The sequence below is a fragment of the Schistocerca cancellata genome, chromosome 4 (genome assembly GCF_023864275.1).
Source record: "Schistocerca cancellata isolate TAMUIC-IGC-003103 chromosome 4, iqSchCanc2.1, whole genome shotgun sequence".
Classification (NCBI taxonomy): domain Eukaryota; kingdom Metazoa; phylum Arthropoda; class Insecta; order Orthoptera; family Acrididae; genus Schistocerca; species Schistocerca cancellata.
Window position 1 is genome coordinate 924,099,466 of NC_064629.1, and position 18,229 is coordinate 924,117,694.

The following is an 18,229-nucleotide window of genomic DNA, read 5'->3' on the forward strand; positions in this document are numbered from 1 at the left end:
TAAGGCTATTTTCAGGCAAAATGTATGTACTGATAATCAAATTGTTTGTACTTTCCAATTGGGACCACCATTCGAACCAACAATGGACCCTTGTAAATCAGTTGGTTTTTTACCCTTTGCGGAGAGCATTTCTTCGAAAATTTCGTGAATCCTATACGATATTAAGTGTCCTTTTGTCTCCATCCAAAACTGGAGCTCTTCTTGGATCTGTTAAAGATGATTTGGGATTGAGGAAGCCTGGGGTATATAAAATTCCCAGTCATTGGGGAAAGACTTATATTGGGCAGACTATTCGTACGGTACATGACCGATGTGTGGAACATCAACGTAACACACGTTTGCTCCAGCCTGAAACATATACCGTCGCTAAAGAGTATCTCCATAAGGGCATATCTTTTAAAGACACGCAAATTATTGCTCTGGCTTCCCGTTACTGGGATTGTGTACTTAAGAAATCCATCGAAATAAGATTATCCGATGACATTGTTAATAGAGATAACGGTTTTCCTTTAAGCAAGACAGGGTATCCTATTTTAACAAATATAAAACAGCAGTAGTCTGGTTGTCGACCGGCTGCATCTTAATTTGCGATTTATCCCTTTTGTTAGTTTCTACCGCCGGGGGTGCTGCAACTATTCGCTTCATAGAATACATCCATTTCACTTCTCGCGCACTCGTAGTGGCCTGTTCGTGGGGTATAAATGAACCGCCGTATATGCTACCTCAGTTCCGGCATGATTGTGAACCTGCAATCTCAGCTGAAGATAGCGGCCAGTTCGATCGCCGAAACATCGTGTCGTTAGGAAAATGAAATTCGGCCGCATGCACGTGAAGAGCATCAACAAGCTTTACTTTCTTCTCCGAGGCAGTCACATCTGTCTTCCCGGGTCGGCAGGATGCCTTGGTCGTGGAGACGACTTCAACTCCATACAGGCGCCCACAGGCCAAGTGCCGCGTCACTTGCCGTGCATGGAGCTAGCGGCTATTGTCCAGCACCTCAGCTTTGTGGACTCTCGGGAGCACGCTCATGGCGATGATCTGCAGTTTACGCATTTCACTAGTCATTCGCCCAGTCACCTCGATCGTGTTTATATTTCCCGTTATATTGGGGATGAGGTGCAGGCTGCTGCAGTTAGGTGCGTTGCACTCTCTGGACATGACCCCTACATCTGTGCCATCAATCTCTGCCGCCAAAAGGTGTGTCGCGGCCGGGGACCGTGAAAACTAAAAACAATCCATCTTACTTTACCCAACTGTCGACAGCTCATCGATACCACTTGGGTAGCCTGTCGTCTATGCCACGACGCGTATTGTGGTGTCGTAAGCTGTCGCCAGTGGGCAGAGACAGCGAAGATCGATAGTAGGCGCAGGATCGAGTACGCCTATGACGAGCCAGGCCAGAGACACATCGACAAGCAACACACCGCCAAGTATTTAGGCCACCTCCGCTGGCCGGAAGGCCTGACTCACTGACTCGACTCACTGACTCACTCAGGCTACGACCGCTGCGAGACTAAACTTTGTAATAGCGAGATTGCCGATACTGTCTCTTGGAGAACTATTACGGATGAGCTTGTACCACATCATATGGACTCTATTAAAGTTAAGTAGCAGCTATCTGTTCATGTAAATACAGAACCGCGTTAATCTACGGGCGCATTTGTGTTGTAGGAAGAGGATATCAGTCACCCATAACAACATCCTCTCCCTTGTGTCCTACACATCAGTCTGCCCTGTCATGGAGAGCCCTCCCCACGAAGCCTGCGCTCCACAAGGCCTTGGCTGCTTGCGGAAGGGCAGTGATGAACCCAGGATATCTTTTCCACCATTCTCTGGGAACGTACTACGATGTCGTATTCTCCATAGCTTCAGGATATGATGAATCGTGCCAAGGCACAGCTCACTGCCCTCTTTGATGTCACATTGAAGGAGCTATTATCAGGGCATACACACACGACGGGTTAGCGCGGGAACGTGATAGCGGAACGGCTCCATCGTCGGAAGACATTGATTAATGTTCTTATCACTGATTAATAGCATTTAGGTTCCTAACGCGATATAGAGTCTGCCCTCCATGCACGTTATGTTGCACTGTATTCTGCACGTCACCACCCTGCCAACACTGTGGCGGTCTCCTGATTCTCCTTTAGCTCTGTTCCTGAGAATGCAAAGATGGACCTGCTTGCCGACGTCACGGATGCTATCAAGGTGGGTTCTACAAACAAGTCGCCCAGTTCTGATGAACTCCCACTGGAGATTTGTCTGACATTTCGTCCCATACTGGCGCCGGCGTGCACGGAAATTTGTCGGGACCTTGTGTTGCTTATCGTACAGATCCCTGACAGTTTCCTCGACTGTCTCCTCACTCCCATCCACAGGCCTAGACGTACATTACAGGTATGCAATTATCGCTCCTTGACGTTGCTCAGAAGCGGCGCGAAAAATCTTCACTTGTCTGTTCGCTACACGGCTTAAACGGACGACCTGGTACATGGGTTCCACTGATCAAACCTCTTTGGGCGGTGGCAATAACGTTTGCGCTGTCCTGTCTCTTTCGAGACATAACCGCTCTTGGTCATGCTCGTTGTGTGCCTGGGCTTTTGGTCGCTCTTGACTTCAGCCAGGCGTTCGATTGGGTCAGTGATGACCACCTCCAGAGCATGGGATACCTTAATACTACCGTGGACGTCGTGATGAATCTCCTTCGCGGAGTGACGTCACGTGTATTCTACAACGGCCATCTCACTCCTCCCATCTTGATCCGTTGTTTGGTGCGTCAAGACTGCCCGCTCTCTACACAGCTGTAAGCTTTCACCATGGAATCATTTTTCTGCGGCCTCCATCAATGCCTCTCTGGGATGTTTTTCGGTGATCGTGTCTTTTGCTACACTGCTTATGCAGACGATCTCGTCTACTTTCTTCGCAGCGGTGCTTAGGATAGGAAGTCCTTGGCCTGGGTAACCAACTACGAAGAAGCTTCTGGTAGCTGCATGCGAGACTTCCCGAGAACAACGTTGCACCATTCCCTGTAGCTGCTACAATCTGATGCTTAGGACCTGATTTCACGGGTGATCTGCCGCGCACGATTGCCCTCAACTCCCAGCACCTATTGTCCCAATTATGAGCTGGACTCCTGCATCATCGTTTACAAGCCGTCGATTTTCTCGCAACGGACGCAATATGTTAACATATATTTGGTGTCACGTCTTCTGCATGTGGCATAGACACTCTCCATTCCACCATCCATTGCCTTCCGCATGCTAGCGGCTTTGGGTTGGTACATTTTCCATGACTGACTGTTAAAGATGCGATATGAGACCCTCACCCTCCCACGATGCAGCGGCGGTTTGGACCTGTATCGTATCCCTGACGGAGCGACAGCCCTTTTTGTCAGCTCTCAAATGGTGCTGTGCCGCCGTTGTCCCACGTGTCTCACTAGCCTGTTGTTGGAGACCCTTGCACCACGATCTCTCTCAGCTCTAGCCCGCTTTCAGTTGTGCAAGCGCCAGTGTTTTACTTTCATCATGTTTTTTCCTCGAACTGAGCTATGTCCGTACTGTGCGATTTCCAACGCGCTTGTCATCCACAAAGGCTATATATGGCCTTCTCTATCAGAACTGAACACCGAATGTGGTTGACGGGAAGCATCCCCAAGGCTACTGGCGTGCTGTATGGCGACCAGTGTCCCCATCCTTATCTTGTCAATGATGTCCAATCTCCATGGTACCTTGCGGTCAATGGGAAGCAAGTATGCTGGTCATGCCTTCACAGTACTCACCTTGCACACACCCGATCACGTGTCGCCTGTGATGTTCTGGACTCTGACGAGCACTGCCTGGTGTGCGGATCAGCGATAGGCGTCTGGGTTTTGGTGCGTCCGATGCTGTACGACTCCTCGTCAGATACCTCTTCATCTGCTCCTCTTTCCGTATACGGGATACTTCTCACAAGCGAAGAAGAACTCACTGTTGTGTTGGCAGAAGAGTCAACACCGTGTTACTATTGGAGGCCGAAATGCACGCGTTTTAGCTAATGCAGGCAGGCGTGAGGAGAGAAGGACTATACTGACGTGAGGTCTGGAACATGACAAAGAATTCAGAAAGCGGACGTAATTAGTTTGATACTTAACTTTAATTCATTACTGATGAACGTCGCTCTTTACGGTACATGAGCCACAATATTATCTGTTCAGACTGTAATAACTGAATATGGCGCCTTACTAGGTCGTAGCAAATGACGTAGCTGAAGGCTATGCTAAACTGTCGCCTCTGCAAATGAGAGCGTATGTAGACAGTGAACCATCGCTAGCAAAGTCGGCTGTACAGCTGGGGCGAGTGCTAGTGAGTCTCCCTAGACTAGACCTGTCGTGTGGCGGCGCTCGGTCTGCAATCACTGATAGTGGCGACACGCGGGTCCGACGTATACTAACGGACCACGATCGATTTAAAGGCTACCACCTAGCAAGTGTGGTGTCTGGCGGTGACACCACACTCAGTAAAGTGGATTTGTGAACGCGCAGTTCACTACGTGTTTGCTGATGGCGAGAAAAACGTTTTTATTTTTTTTTGTTTTGTTTTTGTTTTTGGCACTTCCTTAACGAACGATATCGTGTAGTCATCCGCAGTCCCAAATAAAGGCAGTTTTTCTCTAATTTTCTTTGCAGTGTTTTCCTTAACCCACTCCAGAGTTGGGCTGTTACTGCAACGTGAAGTTGATCCACGTATTCTCGACTCTTAGAACCAATTATTCTCTGACCACTGGAAAAGTTCTTCTCTGAGACAATACGCATCGATAGTACCACCGAGTGTGGCGAATTCACACTCCCTCCTCCTCTCGATGTCGGTTTCCTTCTATGCCAGGTGCTGTAACAAAAAAAAAGAAACACTTGTCTATTTGATGTGCTTTGTACCTCTACTCCTCGTTCTCTAAGCTCTTCTTGGTTCCTGGGAGAGGGAACAGGACATGGTGGATACGCCTCGGGTTGTGATCCCTCCCAACTTTGCACCTGCCCTTTGCTTTAGGTCTACGGGTAGGTACTACAGAAAAAAAGAGGTGGGGTTCGATTCGATTCTCCACTCGGAAACTGGATGTTGTGTTCGTTCGTATCGTCATAATTGTCGTTATACTAATGATATGCCCGTGGGGGTGTATCCATAAAGCCAATAAATAAAAAAAATTATATGTGTATACTTCTGATGGTATGGTTATACACTCCTGGAAATGGAAAAAAGAACACATTGACACCGCTGTTTCAGACCCACCATACTTGCTCCGGACACTGCGAGAGGGCTGTACAAGCAATGATCACACGCACGGCACAGCGGACACACCAGGAACCGCGGTGTTGGACGTCGAATGGCGCTAGCTGCGCAGCATTTGTGCACCGCCGCCGTCAGTGTCAGCCAGTTTGCCATGGCATACGGAGCTCCATCGCAGTCTTTAACACTGGTAGCATGCCGCGACAGCGTGGACGTGAACCGTATGTGCAGTTGACGGACTTTGAGCGAGGGCGTATAGTGGGCATGCGGGAGGCCGGGTGGACGTACCGCCGAATTGCTCAACACGTGAGGCGTGAGGTCTCCACAGTACATCGATGTTGTCGCCAGTGGTCGGCGGAAGGTGCACGTGCCCGTCGACCTGGGACCGGACCGCAGCGACGCACGGATGCACGCCAAGACCGTAGGATCCTACGCAGTGCCGTAGGGGACCGCACCGCCACTTCCCAGCAAATTAGGGACACTGTTGCTCCTGGGGTATCGGAGAGGACCATTCGCAACCGTCTCCATGAAGCTGGGCTACGGTCCCGCACACCGTTAGGCCGTCTTCCACTCACGCCCCAACATCGTGCAGCCCGCCTCCAGTGGTGTCGCGACAGGCGTGAATGGAGGGACGAATGGAGACGTGTCGTCTTCAGCGATGAGAGTCGCTTCTGCCTTGGTGCCAATGATGGTCGTATGCGTGTTTGGCACCGTGCAGGTGAGCGCCACAATCAGGACTGCATACGACCGAGGCACACAGGGCCAACACCCAGCATCATGGTGTGGGGAGCGATCTCCTACACTGGCCGTACACCACTGGTGATCGTCGAGGGGACACTGAATAGTGCACGGTACATCCAAACTGTCATCGAACCCATCGTTCTACCATTCCTAGACCGGCAAGGGAACTTGCTGTTCCAACAGGACAATGCACGTCCGCATGTATCCCGTGCCACCCAACGTGCTCTAGAAGGTGTAAGTCAACTACCCTGGCCAGCAAGATCTCCGGATCTGTCCCCCATTGAGCATGTTTGGGACTGGATGAAGCGTCGTCTCACGCGGTCTGCACGTCCAGCACGAACGCTGGTCCAACTGAGGCGCCAGGTGGAAATGGCATGGCAAGCCGTTCCACAGGACTACATCCAGCATCTCTACGATCGTCTCCATGGGAGAATAGCAGCCTGCATTGCTGCGAAAGGTGGATATACACTGTACTAGTGCCGACATTGTGCATGCTCTGTTGCCTGTGTCTATGTGCCTGTGGTTCTGTCAGTGTGATCATGTGATGTATCTGACCCCAGGAATGTGTCAATAAAGTTTCCCCTTCCTGGGACAATGAATTCACGGTGTTCTTATTTCAATTTCCAGGAGTGTATATGTATTTACGGTCTACTCATAAATACGGCGCAATGCTAAAGCAAAGGCCACATATCGAGCACACTTAATGAGCGACATCGTGTAGTAATCCGCAGTCCCAAATAAAAAAAATTTTTTCTCTAATTTTCTTTGTTCAAAAATGGTTCAAATGGCTCTGAGCACTATGGGCCTCAACATCTCAGGTCATCAGTCCCGTTGACTTAGAACTATTTAAACCTAAGGACATCACACATATCCATGCCCGAGGCAGGGCATTGTGTGAAGAGCACTGATGTATGAAATCCACCAGCGCAAAATTAACCCAAAGAAACTGAAAAGTGCGAGCAAAACTCGCGCTCTGAGGGTTCCGTACAAACTTAATTATGTTCGTAGATCATAAGAGTAATTGTTATAAATTCGTATAGGTCAATGCCCTGGTGCAAGTCTCTCTATTGGACCCCACTTCAGCTACTTGCGTGTTCCTAGCCCCCACACTCCCTCTCCCCCGCTCCCAGTAATCCAGGCAGGGAAAGTGGACCTACGCTTTAACGTTAAATCCGAAACGTCTGTTGTTTCTGGCGACTCCTCACGTCGTTCAGAGGGGAAGGCTAGGTTAAAATGAAGACTGAAGACTCTGTGATCCGATTGAGAATCAATGCTGCGACCTTTCGATTTCCAGGCACATGCCTTACCGGTGGACCACCAGGTCTCACATAGACGGACATTGTTCACTTATAGGATTTGATGAGTGAGTTTCCAAGTATAAAATTATGTGACATATACGGCCGTATCTTTTGATTGTATTGACTTAGAACCTAAAGCTTTTACATCGCCAAGGAACCGTAGATGTTAGTATTTGACATAAATTTCAACTCGATACCGCTATTCATTCCTGTGGAAAAGAGGCTCGACTGACAGACAGCCACACCGACGAACAACAAATGCAAAATATCACTTGAAGGAAATAATGGAAAACATAAATCTGGATGATCAATAGGGAATTTGAACCACAGTGTGTTAACTTCATAAATGCGAAATAATGGTTGGCCCTGACAAAAAAATGAAAAACAGTACAAAAGACCAATGTGAGTCCTCACAATGTAACGTTACGCATTTAGCGGCACATAGAAAATGTTTTGTGTTAAGAACTGAAACCCAGGGGTGTGTCCATCGCAGTTGGTATATGTTTAAAAAAAATTAGACTTTTGCGACCGCAACATAGAAAAAGCAACCAAGGAAACTGCAACTAGTGTTGCTACTCTACAAGAACTCCCGTCTACATTCTGCTGATTTCACAAAAGGACCTGTCCAGGAGCTTCGCTGGAAACCGATCCCAATCGCAATTCTACTTCTGATCTAGCGCCCTCAAACGTTTATCTTTCTCGGTCCTTATCGAATAATCGTCAAAGAAACTTCTTTATGGACGGAAATGCACTTTAAACCTGGACTGACGACATCTTTATTTCCAAACCAGTAGCTTTGTAGAGCGTCGAACCCTAAAACTGCTTAACCATCGTCAGACTGTTTTAGTTAATTGGGAGGGGGGAGGGATTGGATATATTGCTGATGATCAATTTCTCCCCCATGTTTTTCAGTTATATTCAATAAACCAACTAGAAAACCTATAGAAATATGCTCTGTTCTAATACAACCAGGATACCCTGACGACAAAAGTCTAATTTAATAAGACAACTACTACCTGTAACACGAATCTGTCGTAAACATCACGCATTAGTAAAATATTACGTACTTTTACGGCCGACATGGTCTGTGTCGACGTGGAGTCCGTTGTCGTACCCAAAATGCAATTTGGGGTTACTACGAGAATTTATAAACCTCACAGTGGGAGTATATCCAAAAAGAAACTCAGTTTACAAATTAATCAACTGAATTGTGTATTCACAAAAATTAAGTTGTGTGTCAGTATAAGCAAAAAAAAATGTAAGTTTTACCGAGGATGCAAGGTCACAATTTCTTAAATTGTCACCCCTAGATCTAGGAGGAAACTGCAGTGAGACTTAAGATAGTGATGTCAATATTTCCTTAATGGTTTTCGATCTAAAAGCTTACACCACGGTAAGAGAAGACGTAAAAAGAGACAAAATATTTAGGCCTCTAGCATGTTTAGAACCTTAATACAGCATCCCCTGCTCAAAGTAGCCTCATCACCTACCGAGTTGGTGCCGCTAGTGATAAGTTCTCTCTGTGCTATTGCTGAGTACCACAGATAATTAGTAATGTTAAATACGAGACAGTTATTGATTCTGTGTGGAATGACCTTTATGGATGAAATAAAAAATTCGATGCTCCAGTGTCACACCCAAAATGAAAATCATTACTATTGTTTATCGGAAATGGTAACGACATATCAAATTAATTTAGCAGGACAGTTCTGAACCACGCCAGGAAGTAAATCGACGGGCACGTAGTTGCCAAACGTATTCTACAATGTCCCCTGTTCTCCTCTTGGCTAGGTACAGGAAGAATACCTTCACTCAGCCGACGGGCTAAGCTGGCTCTCACTTTGGGAAGATCGCCTTTCGAAGACCCAGTGACATCGGCTGCTAGCGCAGTGACTGGCAGTCGAAATATCTGAATCATATTCCAAAGATATTGATCTAAAGCATAACTACAAAAAATATCCCAAATATCCAGATTGACCAATTATAACTCAAACATCATAAACCAACAGCAGGGGGAATTACTTAGACCGCTCTACCTTTCAGTAACTGTGGTAATTATTTTTTGCCGTCAAATTTAGAAACTGATTCAGCAGACGTGGTCCACTTCTTTTTACTTTCCAGCATCATCCGTCGTAATCCTGTAAACATTATGAGGTGATAGCAATTTTCATTCTTTTGATCAGTAAGAACTTATAATCAATTTTCTTAAGACTACTTTCTTGCAGAACAAATGGAATGGCCGTGTCAACATGCAATGCACTTTAGATGGAGCGAAACGAAATACCAGAAAGAGATCCGTCAAAGTGAGTGTGGTGGAAAGTTTGTATGCCGCGCTTGGCAATTGGCGACGTTTGCTTTTCAAGTAGTTCTTGATTTGTCATAAGAGCGAGGCCTCTAGGGTATTCGAAACTTTAAATGAGAATTAAGATAGAATAATTGTTAAAACAGATTAATACGTTAAACAACACTCTATCTGTGGCTGAATATGACTCAGTGGGCGGCCCTAATTTTAATTTCCTATCGTCTCCTCATGAAATACATAATCAGTCCCAACTGATCGGAAAGTAGTATTGTCTGCCTTTGCAAGTTTGAGAACAGTGCTGTATCGGTTGACAACGAGAAATGATTGCAGACATAAACCAAACGGTTTGTAGGGATTCTATCTTCTTAGAAACGTGTTTCTCACTGCCGTAATTAGTTGCTTGCAACATTTATTGCGTTAATTCCCAGGGCCTGTTCGAGAACGTTTTTCCACACAAGAGACTTATTTTTTGGTACCTCCCTCCCTTTTCTCCTGCACATTGTCATCTTGCCATCCGTGTCAATTTTCGATAATAACTGTAATATGCCCTCTCTCCCCCACGAACCATAATAGACCTTGCCTTTGGTGGTGAGACTTGTGTGCCTCAGCGATACAGATAGCCGTACCGTAGGTGCAACCACAGCAGAGGGATATCAATGGGGAGACCAGACAAACGTGTGGTTCCTCAAGAGGGGCAGCAGTTTTTCATTAGTTGCAGGGGCAACAGTCTGGATAATTGACTGATCTGGCCTTGTAACATCAATCTAAACGGCCTTGTCGTGCTGGTACTGCGAACGTCTGTAAGCAAAGGGAACTACAGCCGTAATTTTTCCCGAGGGCATGCACCTCTACTGTGTGGTTAAATGATAATGGCATCCTCTTGGGTAAAATGTTCCGGAGGTAAAACAGTACCACATTCCGTTCTCGGGGCGGGGACTGCTCATGAGGATGTCTTTATCAGGAGAAACAAAACTGGCTTTTTACGGATCGGAAGGTGGAATGTCAGTTCCCTTAATCGGGCAGGTAGGTTGGAAAACTTAAAAGAGGAAATGGCTAAGTTAAAGTTAGATATGGTGGGAATTAGTGAATTTTTGTGACAGGAGGAACAGGACTTATGGGCGGGTGAATAAAGGGTTATAAATACAAAATCAAATAGGAGTAATGCTGGAGTGGGCTTAATAATAAATAAAAAATAGGAACGCGGATAAGCTACTATGAACAGTATAGTGAACGCATTATTGTAGCCAAGATAGACACGAAGCCCACACCCACCACAGTAGCAGAAGTTTATATGCCGACTAGCTCCGCAAATGAGGATATTGAGGAAATGTATGATGAAATACTAGAAATATTCAGGTAATTAAGGGACACGAAAATTTAATAGTCATTGGGACTGGAATCGATAGTAGAGAAAGGAAGAGAGGAGAAAGTAGTAGGTGAATATGGACTGAGGGAAAGGAATGAAAGAGGAAGCCGACTGATAGAATTTTGCACAGAACATAATTTAATCATAGCTAATACTTGGGTTAAGAATCATAGAAGTAGGTTGTATATGTGGAAAAGACCTGGAGACGCCAGAACGTTTCAGATTGATTATATAACGGTAGGACAGAGATTTCGGAACCAGGTCTTAAATTATAAGACTTTCCAGGGGCAGATGTGGACTCTGGCCACAATTTATACGTAATAAACTGACGATTACAACTGAAGAAACTGCAAAAAGGCAGGAATTTAAGGAGATGGGACCTGGATAAACTGAGAGAACCAGAGTTTGTAGAGAGTTTCAGAGGCTGCTTAGGAAACGATGGACAAGAACAGGGAAAGGAATACAGTAGAAGGAGAATGGGTAGCTTTGAGAGATGAAACAGTGAAGGGAGCATAGGATCCAGTAGATAAAAACACGAGGGTTGGTAGAAATCCACAGGTAACACAAGAGATATTGAATTTCGTCGATGAAAGGAGAAAATATAAAAATACAATAAATGAAACAGGTGAAAGGGAATACAAACGTTAAGTGCAAAATGGCAAAGGAGGGATGACCCGCGGACAAATGTAAGGATGTAGATGCATATATCACTTGGGGTATGGTAGATGCTGCCTACAGGAAAATTAAAGACCTTTGGAGAAAAGAGAACCACCAGTGTGAATATTAAGAGCTCATATGGAAAACCGGTCTTAATCAAAGAAGGAGAAGCAGAAAGGTAGAAGGAGTAAAATGGTTCAAATGGCTCTGAGCACTATGGGACTTAACATCTGAGGTCATCAGTCCCCTAGAACTTAGAACTACTTAAACCTAACTAACCTAAGGACATCACACACATCCATGCCCGAGGCAGGATTCGAACCTGCAACTGTAGCGGTCGGGCGGTTCCCGACTGAAGCGCGTAGAACCGCTCGGCCACAACGGCCGGCTGGAACGAGTATATAGAGGGTATATAGAAGGAAGATGTACTCGATGGCAATAGTATGGACATGGTAGAGGACGTTGATAAAGATGAGAAGAGAGATATGATACTGTGTGAAGAATCTGACTAAGCACCAAAAGACTTAAGTCGAAACAAGGCCCCGAGAGTAGACAACATTCCGTTAGAGCTACTGTTAAATCTGGGAGAGCCAGCCATGACAAAACTCTTCCATCTGGTGAGCAACACGTATGATACAGGCGAGATACCATCGGACTTGAAGAAGAATATAATAATTCCAATTCCAAAGAAAGCAGATGCTGACAGGTGTGAAAATTAGCGAATTATGAGTTTGACAAGTCTGTTGCAAAACACTAACACGAAAACTTTACAGCAGAATGGAAAAACTGGTAGACGCCGACGTCGGGGAAGATAGTTTGGATTCCGGAGAAATGTAGTTACATGCGTGGCAGTCCTGACCCTACGACTTCTCGTAGAAGACAAGTTAAGAAAAGGCAAACTTACGTTTATAACATTTGTAGACTTAGAGAAAGCTTTTGACGATGTTGACTGCAATGCTCTCGAAGAAATTGTAAAGGTGGCAGGGGTAAAATAAAGGAATAGAAAGGCTATTTATAATTTGTACAGAAACCAGATGGCAGTTATAAGAGTGGAGTGGCACTAAAGGGAAGCAGTGGTTGAGAAGGGAATGAGACAGGGTTGTAGCCTATTTTTGGAAATTTGTGGTAAGGTACTATGGGATCAAACTACTGAGGTCATCGGTCCCAAGGCTTACACACTACTTAATCTAACTTAAATTAACTTACGCTAAGGACAACACACTCAGTTATGCCGGAGGGAGGACTCGAACCTCGGACGGGGCGAGCCGCGCGAACCGTGACAAGGCCGCTCGCGCTGTTGTAGCCTGTCCCCGATGTTATTCAATCTATATATTCAGCAGTCAGTAAAGGAGACAAAGGAAAAATTTGGAGTAGGAATTAAAGGCCAGGAAGAAAAAATAAAAACCACGAGGTTTGCTGATAACATTGTAATTCCGTCAGGGACAGCAAAGGACCTGGACGAGTTGTTGAACGGAACAAGGAGTCTTGAAAGTGTCTTGAAAGTGTCTTGAAATGAGGATGTAAGATGAACTTCAACAAAAGCAAAACGAGGCTAATGGAATGTACTCGAATTAAATCAGGTGATTCTGTGGGATTCGATGAGGAAACGAGACGCTTAAAAGTCGTACATCTACATGTATATGCATACTCCGCAAATCACATTTAAGTGCCTGGCAGAGGGTTCATCGACCCACCTTCACAGTTCTCTATTATTCCAGTTTCGTGTAGCGCGGAAATAACGAACACCTATATCTTTCCGTACGAGCTCTGAAAGTTGGTGACTGGAATTTCGTGAGAAGATTCCTTCGCAACGAGAAATACCTTTCTTTTAATGATGTCCACCCCAAGTCTTTTATCATTTCAGTGACACTCTCTCCCATATTTCGCGATAATACAAAACGTGCTGCCCCTCTTTGAACTTTTTCGATGTCCTCCGCCAGTCCTATCTCGTAAGGATCCCACACGGCGCAGCAGTATTCTAAAAGATGACGGACGAGCGTAGTGTAGGTAGTCTCCTTAGCAGATCTGTTACATTTTCTAAGTGTCCTGCCAATAAAACGCAGTCTTTGCTTAGCTTTCCCCACAACATTTTCTGTGTTACTTCTAGTTTAAATTGTTTGTACTTGTAATTCCTAGGTATTTAGTTGAATTTACGGCCTTTATATTTGACTGATTTAACGTGTAACCGAAGTTTAAGCGATTCCTTTCAGCACTCATGTGGATGACCTCACACTTTTCGTTATTTAGGGTCAACTGCCAATTTTTACACCATTCAGATATCTTTTCTAAGTCGTTTTGCAGTTTGTTTTGATCTTCTGATGACTTTATTAGTCTATAAACGACAGCGTCATCTGCAAACAACCTAAGACGACTGCTCAGATTGTCTCCCAAATCGTTTATATACGAGGGTTGGAACTTCAATAGTGGCAACTATTTATTTACAGCTCGTACAAAATATGTACGTGTTTCAAAGTTTTACTGACCTTCAAAGTAGTCACCTGCATTCTGTATACCCCGCTGCCAGCGATGTGGAAGTCGTAGAATACTCTTAGCAGTGCCAGTTCTGTTGACAGTTCGAGCGGCGCGGTCTATTGGCCGATGAATTTATAGCAGTTCTGAAGCGAATGCCGTGAAGTGTTTCCTTTAGTTTGTTGTTGTTGTGGTCTTCAGTCCTGAGACTGGTTTTATGCAGCTCTCCATGCTACTCTATCCTGTGCAAGCTTCTTCATCTCCCAGTACCTACTGCACCCTACATCCTTCTGAATCTGCTTAGTGTACTCATCTCTTGGTCTCCCTCTACGATTTTTACCCTCCACGCTGCCCTCCAATACTAAATTGGTGATCCCTCGATGTCTCAGAACATGTCCTACCAACCGATCCCTTCTTCTACTCAAGTTGTGCCACAAGCTCCTCTTCTCCCCAATTCTATTCAATACCTCCTCATTAGTTATGTGGTCTACCCATCTAATCTTCAGCATTCTTCTGTAGCACCACATTTCGAAAGCTTCTATTCTCTTCTTGTCTAAACTATTTATCGTCCACGTTTCACTTCCATACATGGCTACACTCCATACGAATACTTTCAGAAACGACTTCCTGACACTTAAATCAATACTCGATGTTAACAAATTTCTCTTCTTCAGAAACGCTTTCCTTCCCATTGCCAGTCTACATTTTATATCCTCTCTACTTCGACCATCATCAGTTATTTTGCTCCCCAAATAGCAAAACTCCTTTACTACTTTAAGTGTCTCATTTCCTAATCTAATTCCCTCAACATCACCCGATTTTGTTCGACTACATTCCATTATCCTCGTTTTGCTTTTGTTGATGTTCATCTTATATCCTCCTTTCAAGACACTATCCATTCCGTTCAGCTGCTCTTCCAAGTCCTTAGTTGTCTCTGACAGAATTACAATGTCATCGGCGAACCTCGAAGTTTTTATTTCTTCTCCATGGATTTTAATACCTACTCCGAACTTTTCTTTTGTTTCCTATACTGCTTGCTCAATATACAGATTGAATAACATCGGGGATAGGCTACAACCCTGTCTCACTCCCTTCCCAGTGTCCTTTAGTTTAGAAATCAAGTTTAATTCACGAGGTGCAGTAGGTGGTATAGCACTTAGCAGCCCATTAGTCAAACGAATCAGTAACAGCTTGCATTGTATGTGCTTGAGCATTGTCCTGCAAAATGATGGTCAGGTCCTGCAGAAAGTGTCATCACTTCTAAGTTGGTCGTAGGTTGTGTTCCAAAAATGAACACAGTCTGAGGCATCAAGGGAACAATACTGGAGGAAAGTGTGGGGGGGTAAAAATCTCAGAGGGAGACCAAGAGATGAGTACTGCAAGCAGATACAGAAGGATGTAGATTTCAGTAATTACTCGGAGATGAAGAGGTTTGCACAAGATAGAATAGAAAGGAGAGCTGCATCAAGCCACTCTTCTGACTGAAGACCACAACACAGTTCACAGTATACAAATCTTCCACTTTGGTGAAAAGGGCGCTGATTGTGATATGTCCTATTTTAGGGAAGTAGCCTACTCACGCCGTATAAAATTCACATCAGTCTTTCCATTGTGTGCCAGCCAGTCCGCTGTAACTAGCTCTGACGTCATAAATGTTGCGCAATACTTTAAAAATCAAGTAAATAACCTGAAACGTTTCTAGCATATCAGGAGTAATACTAAATCAATATGTGTTGAATATCAGTTCAATAACTTTAACCATTTTCGAAATTTGGACGTTTTCCTGTAAAAATCAGTGGCACAACAGAAAAGAGCTAGAAACTTAAAAATTTATATTTAGATTCCTTTTGCATAATAATTTAGTAGAAACAGTATTCTGAATCTCACAAATTAAAATTTTAGTTGAAATTCGTGATTTTCTGGTTTTTATCTTAAAAATTAAGGAAGCAAGATAGATTAAGTAGGCGAATAAATAAAGCTAGGATGTTTAAATTTAAGTAGAAGGGAGATCCGCTATAACAATAAAGATGTGAGAAGTTTCAACTGAATAACTATAAAACTATAGCGATAGCGTATCTCCAAAGGGCAAGTTCAGAGCTCGTCTACTGCGTGTAGTGTAATTAAATTAATTATCTCGCCCAAAATATTTGACTTAGCCACGTCAGACTTTTATTATGATTACTTACTTGTGTGCTGATTGCACATTTAAATTGAAAGCTTCATCAGCCATCAGCAAAGGAAGCAATGATTTATTCGATAACTTAAAGTGGTGCATTACTAGCCCAGCGGCTAGTCGGGAGAGCAGATTTGATCAGGCGTTTCCTTAGCCGTCCACACCGCGGCTTTATATGTAAGAAAGCTGTGTGAAAGGAAGAAGGCCCCAGTTCTCTCCAGACGCTGATTAGCGCACCACCTGTGCCGGGAGTCGCGTCACGTCGTCACGTCGGTATCGTTGATATAAACAGCCTCAGATGCAGTAATAACTTACTCGGGATACGCGTTGCCATGAAATCGTTTTCGAGTGAAGTGTTAATTTTGGGATGACGTTAATGATCTGTCTTTAGTTTGCATATGTCGTATTTTCACGTGCCGCCGCAGGTCAGACATTCTACCATTATTAGCGTGGCGTTTGATGAACATTATCATCAATTTATGTCGAGCATTCACTTAAACATTTAGTTTGAACAGTTATAGTTGCATCAGCGCATTAGACTCTGAACTGCTCTGGTAGTTGGATTTTGTGGATTCTTTTTGGTTTGTGACTTTCAGAATATAGTGAAATTTTAGAGAGAATGGTTTTTGATTATGAATCCCAGACAATCTCCTAATTCCTCAGAGCTATAAGCTGTAGCCATAAATGTATTTCTCAGATCAAGTGGGCACTAGGAATTCTAATTACAGGCTTCACGTTTTGCTAATCACTTTCTGGTTGCCAATATTGTAGCTAGAGAGCCAGTGTTGAGAACGGCAAACAGCATAAATACAAAACATTTATTTTATTATTCCACCCGCCGCCCCACACTATATAGAAATATTAGAGCTGTGGTGTCCCTGGCATTCTTCTCAGCTTGGCGCACCAAGTGTCGGCTTCTGTCGTTTGGGCCTAAAGCCGGCCCTGTTATTTCCATAAATAATTTGCATAACGACTCTTATCACATGCTGTATAAGCGAAGCTGTAGTCACTGCAAATGTTGTTCGTGTAAATGTTGTTTGTGTAAATAGTCCTTTCATTGCCACCTACGTTTCAATGTTCGGAATATTACTGAAAGTTAGCACGTCCTGCATGAAGGTTCCTAAGAGTATAACAGATTTTGTTAGTCTCATTCCCGTCTACACCTCACTACGGATCCATTAATTCGACTTCACAAGTTGGAACCTCTTTACAAAACCTCAAAGCAGCTCCCTAAATCTGAAATACTGGCTGCTCCTCAATGTTTTATCAAGCTAGACAAGTGTTTATTGTACTTTAACTATTGTAATGACTCATTCTAAAACTTTTACAAAGGTACTTTCGCCTTTGACAACTTTCGTGACACAATTATTTTGCACTTTAAAACCTGGAAAAAAGAGAGTCGATTCGTTTGAGGTGTGATTTTACGGAAGAATGACGAAAATTACGTGCCTGATATAATAAGAAATGAGGAACTTTGTTGCAGAAACAGCGACGAATGGAATTTGTGGAAAATATTAATTAATTGACAAAACTCGTGTTAAGACAGTAGGAGAAAACATCCATAGCGCTAAAAAGAGCCATTGAGGGCTAAAGCTGTAGGACAAGACAGATGTTGAAATACATGCATCATATAACTGAAAACGTTCAGTGGAAATGGAGAGATTGTCATAGGAGAGGAAGTCGTGACGAGCTGCATCAAATCATTCAGAAGATCAGAGGGAAAACAAACTTTCGTTAGAGAATTATGTATAAGTTGTGGCATCCAGTCCAAAGATTGGTCTGATGCAGCCCTCTACGCTAATCCCTCAGTCCGCATCTCGTGGTCGTGCGGTAGCGGTCTCGCTTCCCACGCCCGGGTTCCCGGGTTCGATTCCCGGCGGGGTCAGGGATTTTCTCTGCCTCGTGATGACTGGGTGTTGTGTGTTGTCTTTAGGTTAGCTAGGTTTAAGTAGTTCTAAGTTCTAG